Source organism: Hermetia illucens, chromosome 2, assembly GCF_905115235.1.
Source record: "Hermetia illucens chromosome 2, iHerIll2.2.curated.20191125, whole genome shotgun sequence".
In the NCBI taxonomy this organism is placed as follows: Eukaryota; Metazoa; Arthropoda; class Insecta; order Diptera; family Stratiomyidae; genus Hermetia; species Hermetia illucens.
The window spans coordinates 91,077,851-91,093,928 of NC_051850.1; the positions used below are offsets into that span (position 1 = coordinate 91,077,851).

Consider the following 16,078-nt stretch of genomic DNA (forward strand, 5'->3'; position numbering starts at 1 on the left):
TGTAAATAAACGACTCCATCTCTAACCAGTTCAGGTTGGATCGGGTTCGGTATCCACAAATGCTAATCATTCACCATTCAAGGTAAACACTAAACCCACAACACGAAATAAGGTCAGAAAGCACCACAATAAATTATAATATTCGCATGATAATAAATGATTCCTCAATTTACGATCGCACCTACATGCATACATAATTATCTACAAAAGAGCAAAAATGAATGTTGGCTGGAAGCTTCAGCAAATCCCTGGTATCCACATAAATATTTAATTAATGCTTGCGGCAAGTCTGGCGGCGATTTTGAAGATCATGTTTTCTGGCAATTGAATTGTATGATGACTAGCGAATCGACTGGCAAAAATTCGCATCAAATTGATCAATGGTTCGAATGACCTGAGCAGTGGTTGCCCACTATGCGTATGTGTATATGATCTTTATAAAGTCAGAGTGCCGTAGGGAGAGAACTGCTTACTTATATGTAAGCAGCAGTGTTGGTCGTCGCAGATGAAATGTCGCATTTAGTTAGTTACGATTTTGATATTTCAAGCCTCGAAAGGTATGGATGGATGCATTCCCTTTCCAATAACACCTCATTTCATTTTAACACTGCATATCATTGTGGGGAAGCATTCAAAATCTTTGATTCCGAAAGATTGATCTTGGATGCATCTACTTATTTGCTCTTGAAATGAAGGAAATGCCTGTGACAGGTTTTGCTTTACACAAAGCATTGGAAATGTATATCTCTGTGTACTTCCAGCAAGCTTCGCTCACAGACTCCATTAAGAGCAATTGCTATTAATCCTAAATGAATCTTTAAGGAAGCTTTGCCTTTGGTTCCCACTATGTTACGCTAAGGGGTATACGTGTTGAGCCGGCTTAATGCTAGCCACAGAAACACAAGTCGCACGCACAAAGAAAGGAGGGCGCTCCAGTAGGTGTAGAATCGTCCCTTATATATAAAACCGCGACGATAATGTTATTTTCAACTAACTAAGGTATAGGCATTATGTAAAAATTTGCACTACACGAAAATTAGAACTCGACATAGCCTACGAGAAAGAATTTCGGAACATCTCATTAGTAAGTTTTATTACACAAAATCTATTGTCAAAATTTTAAACGCGTTTTACTCGAAACCACGTCTTCAAAGTTTCGGGAAAGCACTCAGAAAAAACTACGATTTAGTTGAAATTTGAATGCTGATATGCGGAACCCCAAAAAACCGGAAGCTGGACACTTCAGATATGAAAGGTTTTGTATATTTTTTATATAAAAATATTGTGCGGACATTTGTTCCATTTGCACTGAAGCGGCGAATTTGGCCTACTATAACTTCGTTATTAAAACCAAACTTGGAAGAATCACCCTTTATATTATAACCTAGCTTATTCTAATTCTAGGATGTACTTGAGGGGGGTTTTATAGTCAATTACTTAAAAATTATGGTGATATATTATTGTTAAGTTATTTCAGTAGATATCGCTATTACGGAGCCCAGACATGATATAGTGGAAACTTTGTGTGTTTTTCACATGTTCGGTTGGGTAGGTTCTGAGAATGGGTCCGGAAAAGAAGTGACCACTTTGCAGCCCCCTTCTCCTAGTTTGCATTAAATGTCATGGCTGAAGCCAGCATTGAAAATTACTAATCGAGACCTTTTATTTCATATACCATATGACTATATTCGATGAAAAAGAAATTACAGCCCCTTTTTACATATATACCCCCCTTAAGTTCCACATAGACCGATATAACACACTGCATACCAGGACATTCACAATTTCCACCAAATTTGGTGTCAATTTGTACAACCGTTTCTGAGACAGACAAACAGACAGTCAAATGAGGTCACTTTTACATTATACCAACCGATATGTGTTATTTTCACTTTGAACAACCGTTAGAAAACTGTCCCATTATTTTCTCGTTGATCCGACTTTTTTCTTTTCTTTCGAGCTGATTTTCACTGATCAAAACGTTTCAACCGTTCCATTGCATTATAATGACGAACTTTCTGAGCAGAACGGGTCTGGTTGTAAGTAACATCCCACTCAACAAGAGTATGGGTCATATCCGTATGGGTGACGATAATCCAGTCCGAAAAATCTATAGGGGCTATATCTACGGTAGAAAAGGAAACAAGTCGGCAAACCGGAAGCTGCACTCTTCAGGTATCAAAGGTTTTGTGTATTTCTTATATAAAGACATTTGAGTGTGCATTTTCCCCATTAGTAAGTAGCAGGTAATATATGCATATATGATGTGAGAGTATCCATTTTCGGGTGATATTGACATTCCTAGCCTTGAATTTGTGAAGAAACGACAACTTTGACCTAATATAACTTTGTTAGTAATAGTGCGATTTCCATCAAACTTGGTACAATCATGCTCTATGTTATAACCTGTCTTACTTACTCATCTTACTATCTTCGCGGTACTAGGATGAACTTAAGGGGGTTTTATACTATATACTATACTATTATTAACTTTATTTGAAAAGATATCGGTATAGAAGGCATTTAGAAACCTAGGTACCATATAGTGGCAGCCTGTTCTTTTTTTTCAGATTTTACGGTTGGGCAGTTTCTCAGAATGGGCCAATTGAATATATGATCAATTTTGTCCCCCCGCACTCCCCACCTTTCCGAAAAATGTCAAAACTAATAGCGGTTTCGGAAAGCACTAATTGAGACCTTTCATTTGATACCTCACATGACTATATTAAGTGAAACAAAATTTACACACCCCTCTTGCATGTACGGGGAGCCCCCCCCCCCCCCTTAAATTCGACATAATAAGATGCATTTCACTGTATGCGTGAGTGTTCACAGTTCCCAATCTTTCGCCAAATTTGGTGTCAATCGCTATAACCATCTACGAGAAAAATGCATGTGGCGGACAGACAGACAAACAGATAGACGAACAGGTAGACAGGAAGTCGATTTTGATAAGGTTTTGTTTTGTATAGAACCTTAAAAAGGGATGGTAGACCATTCAGATGGAAAGATAGTGGAATCCCAAACAGCTTGCAAGCATATAATTGGTGGACTTGGGAGTAAAACCGGGATCTCCGAAGTACTTTATAAAAGTAGGCCAGATACCGGTTTTGTGCCGTTGAAAATTATGAAAGTTTCAAAACAGGATGAATATCATCATCTGCTCTATTTCAATCATTATTGGGTTTGAAGTTCTTTTAGAAACGGAATTGTCTATGTTCATTTTCAAATTGAAAACTCTCGGCTGGTTATTTACCACAGATTGTCTCTGTCTTCACTAGATGATAAGAGGCTTGCATCATTGCCTATTTTTAAATGCAGTACAATCCCAAAATGGACTTTTGATTTGTTTCACTTAAATCGTGCGGCAAGGATGAATAACGTCTTTAAAGATTCATTAACGAGAAGAATTAATAAGTCGGAAACCGGAAGCTCGACGTTTCAGGTATGAAAGGTTTTGTTTGTTGTTTACGCTAATATATTTGAGTGCAGAACCATCCCATTTGTACCTAGCCCATAATGCATATGTATATTTAGCATGTTAAACTACTCACTTTAGCGTGACATTGACGTTCAGTATTTTGGGTTGTAGTAAATTGACAAGAAAGGAGACAGCTTTGAGATACTGTAACTTTACCAATAGTTGTAGGAATTTGTATCATTTTAATCAAACGTAATATACTCTATATTATTATAAGTATTTACTATATACTATTTATAACTATCGCATAAACTCAAGGGGAGTTTTTAGTGAATCTTCCAAAAACATAGTAATATACTATTATTAACTTAATTTGAGTAGACATGATTATGGGGGTCTGGACATCGTATCGCAGCTTCATGTTTTTTTCTTCAGATTAGCGATTGGGTTTGTAAACAAAATCATCACTTTGGACCCCCACACTCCAACACATATCAAAATTAAAATTGGTTTCGGAAAGTTCTAACCGAGACTTTTTATTTAATACCAAGCAAAGAATATTCGGAGAAACAAATGTACAACCCCCTTTTGGATGTATGAGAACTACCCTAAACTTAACTCAGGAAAAAGTAATTTACTGCATGTGTGGGACTTCCCAGCTTCTCACCGAATTTTATGTCAATCGGTATAGCCGTATCCAAGAAAGTGCCTGTGAAAGACAGACAGACAGACAGACATTTTAAAAATAATTTTTTAATTAAAAAAATGCAACAACTTTGAGAATTTTTTTAACAATTTTTAAATAATATTTGTATATTTAAGATTCCGCATATTTTGACAAGTATGTAGAGTAGAATGAAATTTATTTCTTTAAATTTGGACCACCACAGAAAGCCATAAAAATATGCATTGATTAATGTTTCTGACTGGAAGATTCCGATCCAGGTTAAGGAGCATCACAATTGCAGGGTGCTATTCACAAAGGGAACCACGCGATATGGTAGAGAAGAAGGTTTTCTATGTGTAGCAACCTGCAGTTCTCGGAGATCTGTTTCTTCCACCCGTACGAACATTCTGGGAATACAAGAGCTTTCCCAGAAAATGAAATAAGGGGATGATCGCCTAGATTTCAAAGATGAGCACCCGTTTTGGTTGTAACATTATGTGGAATATCTGCGTGCGCCCTGCCGTCGCAAAGGTTATCGCTAAATTAATCCTGGAATGTATCAAAGAACATCTCGAAAGTTTGATCGATAAGAAGCTAGCTTGCTTCCGTTCCAGATGAACCTACACTGACCACGTACACACCCTACAATTTTGGAACAACGCACAGAGTTTAAATCTTCGCTGCATCTGCTCTTCATCGATTTCGAGAAAGTTTTCGATAACGTAAACAGGAAATGTATCTGGCGTAGCTATCATGAGTCGTAAAAACTGCCTTCATCCAAATCGGAGACGTACAAACTGCCTTTATCCAGATCGAGCAGGCGGCGCGAGATCTTGGGATGCACATCATTGAAGGCAAGACAAAATATATGGTGGCAAGGTCAGCAGCGAAAACCAACCAACCAACAACATCAAACCGCACTGTTCAAACGGGAAGAATAAAGATAGAAGACAACAACTTTCAGACCGTTGATAATTTCTCCTATCTAGGGTCGAAAATCACAACCGATAACGGCTATGACGATGAAATCCGCGCACGGTTGTTGGCAGCCGACAGAGCCTATTACAGCTTACAAAAACAGTTTCGTTCGAAACGTCTCACCATAGGATCATAGCTCTTACTGTACTAGACAATGATCTTGCTAGTCCTCATGTACCCCTCGGAGACTCGGGGTCTTAACAAGAAGAATTGCGAAGTCTTGGCCGCGTTCGAAAGAAGAATCCTCCGATGAATTTTTGGCCCCCTACATGAGGATGGACGATTCCGTAGTCTACATAACGCCTGGTTATGGATAAAATCCGGCTCAATAGGTTACGGTGACTGGAAAAAGAAGACGAGGCAGACCCTGTCTCAGATAGAGCGATGGCGTAGGCCAGGACGCCAGACAGCTTTTGAGGATATCGAATGCACCTCTACGCAAAACCGGGATGCCTGGAGTTCTTTATTAAGGGAGACCTAGACCGAATACCGGTTGTTGCGCCATTAATGATGATGATTATCAGAGCGACATATGACTGCGCAAAATGTCACGTGCTGCACCGAATCAAAATTTCGGAGGATTTTGAGGTCCAAAGCGAAATCTGCCAAGTTTCCATTTTGCCACCGATATAATGTCTTCTTGTTAACGGTGACTTTCTCATCTGCTTGCACACCGGGTCATGGACCTTGACTAAATAGCTCTGGATTTAGAAAGAGAGGCAAGTAGAGTTTCAATGAAGGTAGATACCAACAAAAGCAAAGTTCTCAGTCTGACGGGGCGTCACAATCTCATTATCTGCATTAATGGGCAGATAATCGAAGACGTTGATCAACTGATATATTCAGGAAGAGTAGTTTCTGCGGAGGGTGGCGCCGAATTCGATGTCACGCGACGTATTAACAGCGCTAGATTGAATTTCGCTCTTTGCCTATTATCTTGAAATGCAGTAAAATCAACACTAAAGTCATGTTGAGGGTGTTCTGTTCGGCGCAAGGGCCTCACCTACGGTTAGATCGAGAGGCGGAAATGGCAGTGGATAGGTCACAAATTAAGGAGGGCGACAATTGCATTGCCAGCTACGCCATGCAGTGAGACCCACCCTCTTAAGATGGCCAATGAATGGGTAGCCCCAAAAATGCTTAGGACAGAACAGAAGAAAATTTTCCGGCATCTCGCATTTACATCTGGCGAAAAAATTTTACATTGAGTCAAATGAATAGAGTTCTTTTTGAATTTTTAATGTATCTATTACAAGCACTCCATAAAACTTTGCACCGTAACATTTCCTGAGCGCTCTCTACAGCGGTAAAGACGACTTAAACATGGCAAAAACAACCTTTTACATAATATGATGAAAAATCCGAAAAAAGTGTGTTATTATCAAATTTTAAAACAGAAAGTCCACTTAAAACAAAATAAGGTCGGAGTTTTTATTTGTTATTAGTAAACGTATAATATGATATATTAGAGACACATGTACATGAAGTGGTCCTTCTTCCGTGAAATTCAAGTGCCTCTGTTAAAGACGACTTTCTACCGAACCGTTTGCAGCTTCGGTCCTATGTGTCGAATGTATAGGGTCCATCTACCACGTTGGACGCCATTTTCAATTAGACATGCAGCCCATTTTAAACCTCTAGCAACTACCCCTTGCTTTTTCAACCCATATTTGTTCTCTAGCCCAGCAAGAATTGCATTAGAGACAGCAAATCGGATGGTTTCGAGGTTGGTGTTTCGATGTTGACAATTTTCTTCAGTAGTTGTGCGAGCATTTTGTTCAACGCACATCCTTAGACTGTTCCTAGAGTATTTTTGTAAGAAATAAGAACCAATATTTAGCATACAATCGTAACAAATCTAGTACGTAAACATAATTTTCGGCCAGAGAGGAGCAATCGAATGATAAATTTCTTTATTCCACATTCTTCTGTTAGAGTATAATCAAGTCGGAGCAACGGAAGCTCGACGCTCGACGTCGATATAAAAGTTTCGTGTTATCTTATGTGGAAAACTTTTTATTCAAGTCGGAAGCCGGAACCTCAGCACTTCACGTATGAAAGGTTTTGTGGATTTTTATTCAAAAATAATTGGGTAACTATGGTTCCATTTATACGTAGCAGTGTCTACATATATATCCGACGAATATGCCCGATATTCGATTCGACGTGGTAGTGACATTTTATCCCTTAGGCAGTAATCTGATGCAAAAGGGCCAAATTTCACTCAATATAATTTTGTTAGCACTAGCAGGACATTAAAACCTACATTAAGGCGACATTTAGTCTATCTAGGATGAATTTAATGCGGGTTCACGGTGTACAGTATATTACAATATACTATTATCGACTCTATTTGACTAGCTACCGTAACAGAGAGTGTTTTGAGGACTAGATACCATGAACATGTGCCATCCCAATTTTTTCTCAGATTTCTTGGTTGGATATTTATGACATCAGATCCTTCAAGTAATTGACCCTTTTCGGATCCCCGCACTCCTCCCCTTTGCAACCAACGTCAAAAGTAATATCTATTTGGAAAACTACTTATTGAGACTATTCCACAAGACAATATTCGGTGAAATAAGATTGTCACGGTCGCCTGACAGCGCGATGATTGAGGGGATAGAGAGTCAGTCTCCTAATCTCGCCGCCCTGGGTTTGACTCTCAACCGTCATGGGTGTCGGGGTTCGCCTTGTGTTTGCCCCGCTGCTGTGAGCTTATCACTTGCACAGCGTTGGTTTTTTTTGCTTTTTGTTAAAATATGCAAAAGCCAATTATTAATTCCAGGAAATCGCTAATTCACTGAAGTATTTATATATATATATGGTTGCCATTCACCCCTTGGTGTGGGGTACAGCGCGTCAACCACACGTACGCGCCATCGCTCCCGGCTACCTGAAATGCGTTTCACTCCCCACAACTTTGTAGCCGCTGGCACACCTCCCTTCTGTTCAGCGCCATGTGCTCATAGGGCGACCCACTCGTCGGCCATCATGGAAGAGTGGACTAATTGTCGCAGCTCCTTAAAATGACACCCATCCACCGCCACTTTCGTTTTCCGATCATAGTGCGTACGAGTGCCAGGCCTGTGCCCCAATCGAGTTCTTCGTTTAATATAATGTACTACCACATGTCTAAGCAAGATGTTTTCAGATCCCATCTTGCCCAGAGCCAGACAGATCACCCATTACGATCACAATATCACCTTTGGGAAGCCTGCGTTTAATTGCTCGAAGATAAGCATCCTACTTCACTATATCGGAAGTCTCCGTTGGTGCGCAATGTACAATTATGATGCTCCTTAACCTGGACCGGAATCCTGCAGTTAGAAGTTTGTCAGAAACCGGCTCCCAGGTCAAGAGAGCTCGCCTTGCGGTAGAGGTCAGAAGCAACCCAACACCGAATTCGCATCTGCTACCATATGGCTTTGCAGTGTAGAGTAGAGTAGAGTCCCACCCGCTGAAATTCCCGCTCAAGTTGAAAAAGTGAGCATTCTAAGGACGTGCGCACATTCCAGAAACAAATCATAGTCAGTTTTCGATAGCCAAGTCAGTTCTTACCCAAGGCGTTGTTGACGTTTCGGTAGCAGTAAAGTTTCAAAATTTGCCGGTTGCTAGCACATCAATTTCTATCCCTTTCAGTCACCTCTTACGACAAGCAGGGAAGCCTTTGAGTGTATTCTTCAGCTCACAGGACAACACAGGACGCATCTCCACCAACTGCAGATTCGATAGATTTATTATCCTAGTCTAACTAATGTATATCAACCAACATTTGAAGAAACACATAGAGTATGTATATATGTACAATACGAAAGATTAAGTCCCTGAACCAAACCTCATAGAGACGGTTGAAAGCCGCTGCAAGCAAACTAAATCGTAAAATAACCACCAATGTCTAATTTTCATTTCAGTTTGATAGTCCGTGAATAAATCTATTGGAAAATCGTACGATTTGTATCTGAACTAACCAGTTTTGGATTTAATGACCATTTATGAAGTTCACGTTCTCCGTCGTTGAAGAAAAAGTAATTTATTCAGAAAATTGGCAATTGCCTTTCAAAGTACCGGCCGACACGTTATCGCGTCCAGTACGTCCATTACGCCGAGTTGGTCGAGGACCATGTTCTTTCCCAAATGCATCAAGGGGAATAACCGCCTTCGATTCAGCCCAATTGTTGGGTAGTTAGTATGCAGCAATTATTGCTTGTATTGGCTTGTAAAAATCACATTTTGAATGCGTTTTGCATTTTTAACGAGGCCAGCGAAGGTTTAGTATGCCTAACCGGTCGCCAGTCTTCTTGGTACTAAACCACAGATTTTGGGTAAAAACCGTGCGTAAAGTTTTAGCCATTTTTTGTGCCATTGTATAATTTGTTTTGCGGGTAATATTGTTTACTTTTGTTAGCAAGTGGTAAAAATAGAGGCTGAGTTGAACGGTTTACGGGGTTTTACAACGTTCTCCCAATATACCAAAATTTATAGACTTGGAAGTGGATCTTCTTGTAAATGGTTGCTCTTGCAGAAGTCTAAATTTATTATTATTGGAAGTATCTTTGATAGGTAAACAAGGCTGGGGGAAAAGTCTGGTCGAGACCGTCTCCTCCATTAAGTTATCAGTTTTCTTTTGTTTACTGAAGGCTAAATCGATAATATGCACTTTAGGATAGCAGCAGTAGTCCGTCCAGTCCTCCGAATTCTTTCAACCAAGACTGATTGACATGAAATTTGTGGTGGCGGTAGAGCATGGCATCAGATACAAAAATTATATTATGTGTGCCTCCCCCCGGAGGGGTGGGACCCCTCCTTCCGAAATAACCACAGAAATCGATTAAATGGTCAATTCTAAGCATCGAAAATGCATGTTTTTTAACGGCTTTTCGCAAGTAACTTGAAAACCATACATTTTATGTAGACATGATATTAACCAGAAACAACGCATATTATGAATGTTTTTATTTCTTTGTAGGTGCAAAATGCTCTGAGTTGTAGTTCATCAAACGTAAATTCGTGATGTTAAAAAAAAATCCTTTCAAGGTCAAATAACCAGTATCTTCTAGTGGAAATTGATCTGAACCTCTTTCAGTGCTTGAAAAGACCTTTAAAATGAGATATGAGGTAGGAGTCAGTGCAATAAATAATAACGGAGCTATGATCAACATAATGTATTAGGTTGTTGCAAATGAAATGACCGTTTTTGTACTAAAATTTGAAACGACTGTAAAGTTTACAAAAACTTATTTATTTAATCAAAATAGGTGGCAGTCGATTCAAAACACTTCTCCCAGCGAGATTCAAGAGCATTTATGTCAGTTTCGTAGAAGTCCAACTGTCTGTTGATAAATTCGTCGAAGGCAATTTTGACAGCCTTTTCGTTCCTAAATTGTTTTTCCGCCAAAAAATAATCCAAATGCTTAAAAAAAAAGGTAGTCGGTTGGCGAAAGGTCCGGTGAATATGGTGGATGATGCAGAGTCTCATACTGCAAAATTCGTTCAACTTTTGAACCGCTGTTCTGGATACATGAGTTCGTGAATTGTCGTGAAGGAGTATCACACCATTTCTGTTGAGCAATCTCGGCCGTTGAATACTCAATTTTTGGTGCGTTTCCTCGAGTTGGGCTGTGCATTTATCGTTTCTCAAGGTGCTAAGAAAGAATAGTGGATAACTCCAGCTGTAGACCACCAAACAGCCACCAATACCTTCTTCGGATTGAGGCTCGTTTTCGGCATATGCTTCGGTGGCACATCAGCATCTAGCCATTGTGCTGATTGGCGACGATTGTCGTATAATATCCACCTTTTATCACATGTCACTTGCGGGTGAGTAGAGAACTGCAAATATCCATTCGAAGCGCTATGTTTTGCTTCGTAAGGGCATGCGGAACCCATTTGTCGAGCTTTTTCACCTTTGTTGCAAGTGCCGGAAAACCGTGGACTAGTGTACGCCCAGTTTCTCTGCAATGTCCCTCAGAGACTGACGTGTGACTAGCAAACGCAGCTCGTCGTTGTCAATCGATGGTCTTAGATGTCCACGTGGCTCACTTCGAAGGTTTACATCGCCTAACCGGAATTGTTCGAACCACCGGCGTGTGGTTAACTCGGTTACCGTATCAGTACAAAATGCGCTGTTAATGTTCTTGGTCGCCTCCGCCGCTTTATAACCGAGTTTGAACTCATACAAAAAAAGTATACGTTCTTGGCTCTTTTCAAGCCTTTTTTTAAGGTTTTGTTTGCAAAACACAGGCACTTTTCTCAGAAACGGCTTTACCCATTGACACGAAATTTGGTGAGATGGCGGGACTTGTGGACCCCCAGATATGCAGTGAGTGATATTCTCCTACGTTGGGGGGGTCCCCATACATGTATTATAAAAGGGGGGAGTAAAATTTGTTTCACCAAATATAGTCATGTGGGGTATCAAATGAAAGGTTTAATTAGTAATTTTCGAAGCCAGTCTTAGTTTTGAGATTTGTTAAAAAGGCAGGGAGTGGGAGGGGTGGAAAATGAAGATTTCTTTTACGGACCCATTCTCAACCGAAAAATTTGAAAAAAGTCATGAAGCTGCCTCTATATGGTGCCCAGGCCTCAAAATACTCCCAATATCGATGTCTGTTCAAATTAAGTTAATAATAGTATATTACCATATTTTTAGGAAAATTTAGTAAAACCCCCCTTAAGTTTATCTCAGAGTTATAAAAGTTGGCAGTAGTATAAAATATAATATGAGGCATATTATCTCCAAGTTTGATCAAAATCATACTATTATTAACAAAGTTACAGTAGCTCAAATTTATCTTTACCATGTAAATTTATAACCCGTAGTACTAAATCTGACATGCTAAATGCATATTCTTAAGGGGCTACGTACAAATGGGATAGTTCTACACTCTAATATACTCATACAAGAACCAAACAAAACCTTCCATACCTGAAGCGCTCAGCTTCCGGTTTCTCGACTTGTTTCTTTCTGTTCCCTGTTATCCCAACGATGTTCAAAACTAGAATGATTCCTGTATTAAATGTAGGAGTATTTATACTTCAATATTCAACACCAACAGCGCCAACTGGTGGTGTTTGATACACAAATCGCAACTAACTTCACTTGATTGCCAAAACGGCCATTTCATATGCGACAACCTAATAATTGCCTAAATTTTTTATATAAAAATCAATAAAAACAAAACGTGGTTTTCTCATATAAATTGAATCGCTTGAGAATCTACTGTATTTAAGCCCTCGCAATAAATTGTGAAAATTTGGTGGATGTAGATTGGGCATAATTAGAACGGCCTCTCGTTGAGTAGATGGACCACTTTATCCTCAAATGAAATAATAATTATTAAATATAGCTGCAATAAAGTTACTGTATTTAGAAGGCAGGTGGCTATTGTGAATCACGTTAATAGAATGGACATGCGAAAGAAAAGGCAATCGGCAAAAGGTGCCATTGGCAAAAAACGGTTGGAACAAGCAATCAAGGTTGCGATCGTACTGTCGATTTTGCCGACACTCACGACCATGTATTTGTCAATACACGGCTTATTAAAAGAGTGTATAAACTTCCGTTTTTTATAGTATGCTTTCTGGTAGTTCCTCCTAGCAAAGTCATTCCTTCTGAGACTATGGTACCTCAACATTGCCTGTGGATAACATGAGGAACGCACTGCCCCAAGGTAAAATAAACGATTTCGGGAGAAAGAAGAAGATATCATGTCTTTTACGCGATTGTCGGCCCTTACAAACAAGCACTGTCGGCACTTGAAACAACTCCAGCTGTCAGCACTAAAGCAGTTGAAGAGGTAATCAAACGAATAAAATCGGGTAAGGCAACAATACTTTCATTGGGTCTGATGTGCGGCTCCGGTGCTAATGACTTCACCTGCCGTCCTGGGTCTTATAATACGCGCAGCGCAGACATTTTCCAAGTGCCTTCCGCGGAGCTCGAACTCTATTTCCATTCACCCACATAGGTCATATATGCATGATATAGAAAGGACTAGGTTACATATGTGTATGTACCGATGTAGATATATAATAACCTTACCATCATACCTATTGCTTATTCTAAAATGCGATAATTTTTGAAGAGTGATCTGATCGGTCATCGTCAAAAAAGTCCAGCGAAGTGTAAGGGAAAAAATGTGGTTACGAGAAATTATTTAACACATAAACTTACCACTGCGGCTCTAAAGAAATAAATCCAAAGCAAGGCTGACTGTACATACCTGAAATGAAAATAGAGAAATAACTAGAAATTCCAATTGAATTCAATGTTCTCTACGAGAATTCAGGTGATCATTCAATTTATTGTTTTTGTTCTTTTTTGTGAAAAACTGGTTTAACTAAACCTTTCGCAAAATCGAAGAAGGGCAGGTGAAGCATCGATTTCGGAAAAGCATTCGACAGCGTGAACATGAAGTGTATCTGACATTACCCTGTATCTGAATAGCAATTCTTCAGTAATACACATGATTACGTTAGATGCCACGAGCTGCATCGTGGTAAAATCTCAGAGGAATTAGAGGTTCATAGCGGGGTGGAAAGGGTATGGAAATAAAGTTAGACTGTAGATAAATACCAACAAAACCAAGATTCTCAGTTTAACGGGTCATCGAACTCTCCCTATCTGCATCAATGGGCAGAGCCTAGAAGCCGTTAATCAACTTGTATATCCAAGAAGTGAGCTTTCTTCCGACAATCGCACGGAACTGAACGCCACCCGACGAAGTAGTAACGCTAAAACTACTTTCGTCGCCTTGAATAAAATCTAGATATGCAGTTATCTCAACATTAAAAGCTATTTGAAACTGTTCTTTGCCAGCGTTCTTTCTGTGTTACTATATAGATGTATTACATGGAAAGTCTGTCATTCGAAACGTGCAAGGCTTACTGAACACTTGCCTGTATCATTGAAGTATGCTGGCCTGATACTATTTCAAACGAAGAACTTGGTCGGCGCACAGGCCTGGCACCCGCACTCGAAGTGTTCAGTAAGTGGAAGGAGCAGTGAATAGGTCACACGAAAAGGAGAGCAGTAATTGCATTACTGACTACGCATTACAGTAGAACCCACACTCCTCCAAGATGGCCGACGAGGGAGTCATCGCAAGAGCACTTGCCCAAACCGGTAGAAGGAGGACGAGCATCTCAAGAAGCTGAACCGCGTTTCAGTGGACCGCGGTAGAATCACCATACCCAACCATAGGGTAAATGGCAGCTATGTATAATCTTACTGAACTAAGTCTAATTTTTATTTTAAAAATAGTGAGGACCAGGAATTTGTGGAATTTGTGAACGATTGAATTTCAAGCGTTTCAAGCGGTACAAGTCGACTCAGCTGTTAGTGATACCTGAATCAAATCAGAGTAATAATCTCGGGCGAGCGCAATGCTTGGCTCCTATAATGTGCTGTAGTGTATCGTGACAGTCATGAATGAAGTGCTCTACCACACTTTAAGGTCCTGATCCAATATGGGTTGTGGCAGCAACGTTTATTATTATTATTATTCACATTTGCACGTTCTCAAAATAAGCGTAACATTCACGTAGACCGTGGCCAATGCAAACATACAGCAACACCGTTGCTCAGTATGTGCAATTTTAGACTTGTACTAAAGGTCCTAACAGAATCTGATAAATGCCGTGAATGAAGACTAATCTGGAATACTTAATACCAGATGCAAGGTTGAAAGATCTCAAAGTTGGGAATATACTCAAGCTCCTGACGGCTATAGACTTGCTCGAGATACTATTATTAATAGGGCACAATAATTCTTTAAGGAAGCGGTGCGACTTTCCCTTAACAGAATAATAAGCATATCTCAAACATGTTCGTTGTTGCGGGAAGTTCTTAACGGATTCTACCCTCGAGGTACCAGTGGCGACCACCACCAGAGCCCTTACATATTTTCAAAGTTGTTGAAAGCAAATAATAATAATAATCGTTGGCGCAACAATCCATATTGGATCAGGGACTTGAAGTGTGTTAGAGCACTTCATTCAGGACCGTAACACAGTACCCTGGAGGAAGCAATTTGGTCAGCATTGCGCTCGCCCGAGATTGTTACCCTGATTTGACTCAGGTACTCATTCACAGCTGATCGACTGGTATCCAACCTCAAGTCACGATACAAATCCCACTGCCACCAGCGAGATTTGAACCGTGGCCTTCCGTATGACAACCCAGTGCTCTAACCACTCAACTATCCGGACAAAGAATACAAAACCTTATTAAAATCGTTTCACTGCTTGTCTGTCTGCCCTTCTGTGTTTCACACACACTATTTGACGGAGGGTGGGTTGGTAAAGTTTTGAACCGTTTGAATGCCACTTCACTTTCTGGATAATTAGAATTATGTTGGAAACCGAATTTTATAACAATACTCAGCACCGTCAGCGATGCTGGAATTCGAGCAGACCGCATGAGTCACTTGCACCGACAACCTTCACGGCTATTGACCCCGACCTTAAACATCATCATCATCATCATCATCAACGGCGCATCAACCGGTATCCGGTCTAGGCATGCCTTAATAAGGAACTCCAGACATCCCGGTTTTGGGCCGAGGTCCACCAATTTGATATCCCTAAAAGCTGTCTGTTGTCCTGACCAACGCCATCGCTCCATCTTAGGCAGGGTCTCCCTCGTCTTCTTTTTCTACCATAGATATTGCCCTTATAGACTTTCTGGGTGAGATCATCCTCATCCATATGGATTAAGTGACCAGCCCACCGTAACCTATTGAGCCGGATTTCATCCACAACCGTGTCATTGTGTAGGCTACGGAATCGTCCATCCTCATGTAAGGGGCCAAAAATTCTTCGGAGGATTCTTCTCTCGAACGCGGCCAAGAGTTCACAATTTTTCTTGCTAAGAACCCAAGTTTCCGAGGAATACATGAGGACTGGCAAGATCATTGTCTTGTACAGTAAGAGCTTTGACCCTATGGTGAGACGTTTCGAGCGGAACAGTCTTTGTAAGCTGAAATAGGCTCTGTTGGCTGACAACAACG

The 16,078-nt window shown here is 40.2% G+C and overlaps 1 protein-coding gene across 4 annotated transcripts in view; it reads right to left on the reverse strand.

The window, feature by feature from the left end:
- The window catches only part of LOC119649630 (proton-coupled amino acid transporter-like protein CG1139), a 246,042-nt gene that overhangs the window by 101,429 nt on the left and 128,535 nt on the right, over positions 1-16,078 (reverse strand). The window contains exon 1 of one of the 4 annotated variants that reach the window (XM_038051872.1): positions 13,243-13,258. The exons of the other annotated variants lie outside the window; for them this stretch is intronic. The gene's annotated coding sequence lies outside the window, so the exon portion shown is untranslated. Of the gene's footprint in view, positions 1-13,242; positions 13,259-16,078 lie in introns of those variants that run through there. 4 annotated transcript variants of the gene reach the window in all.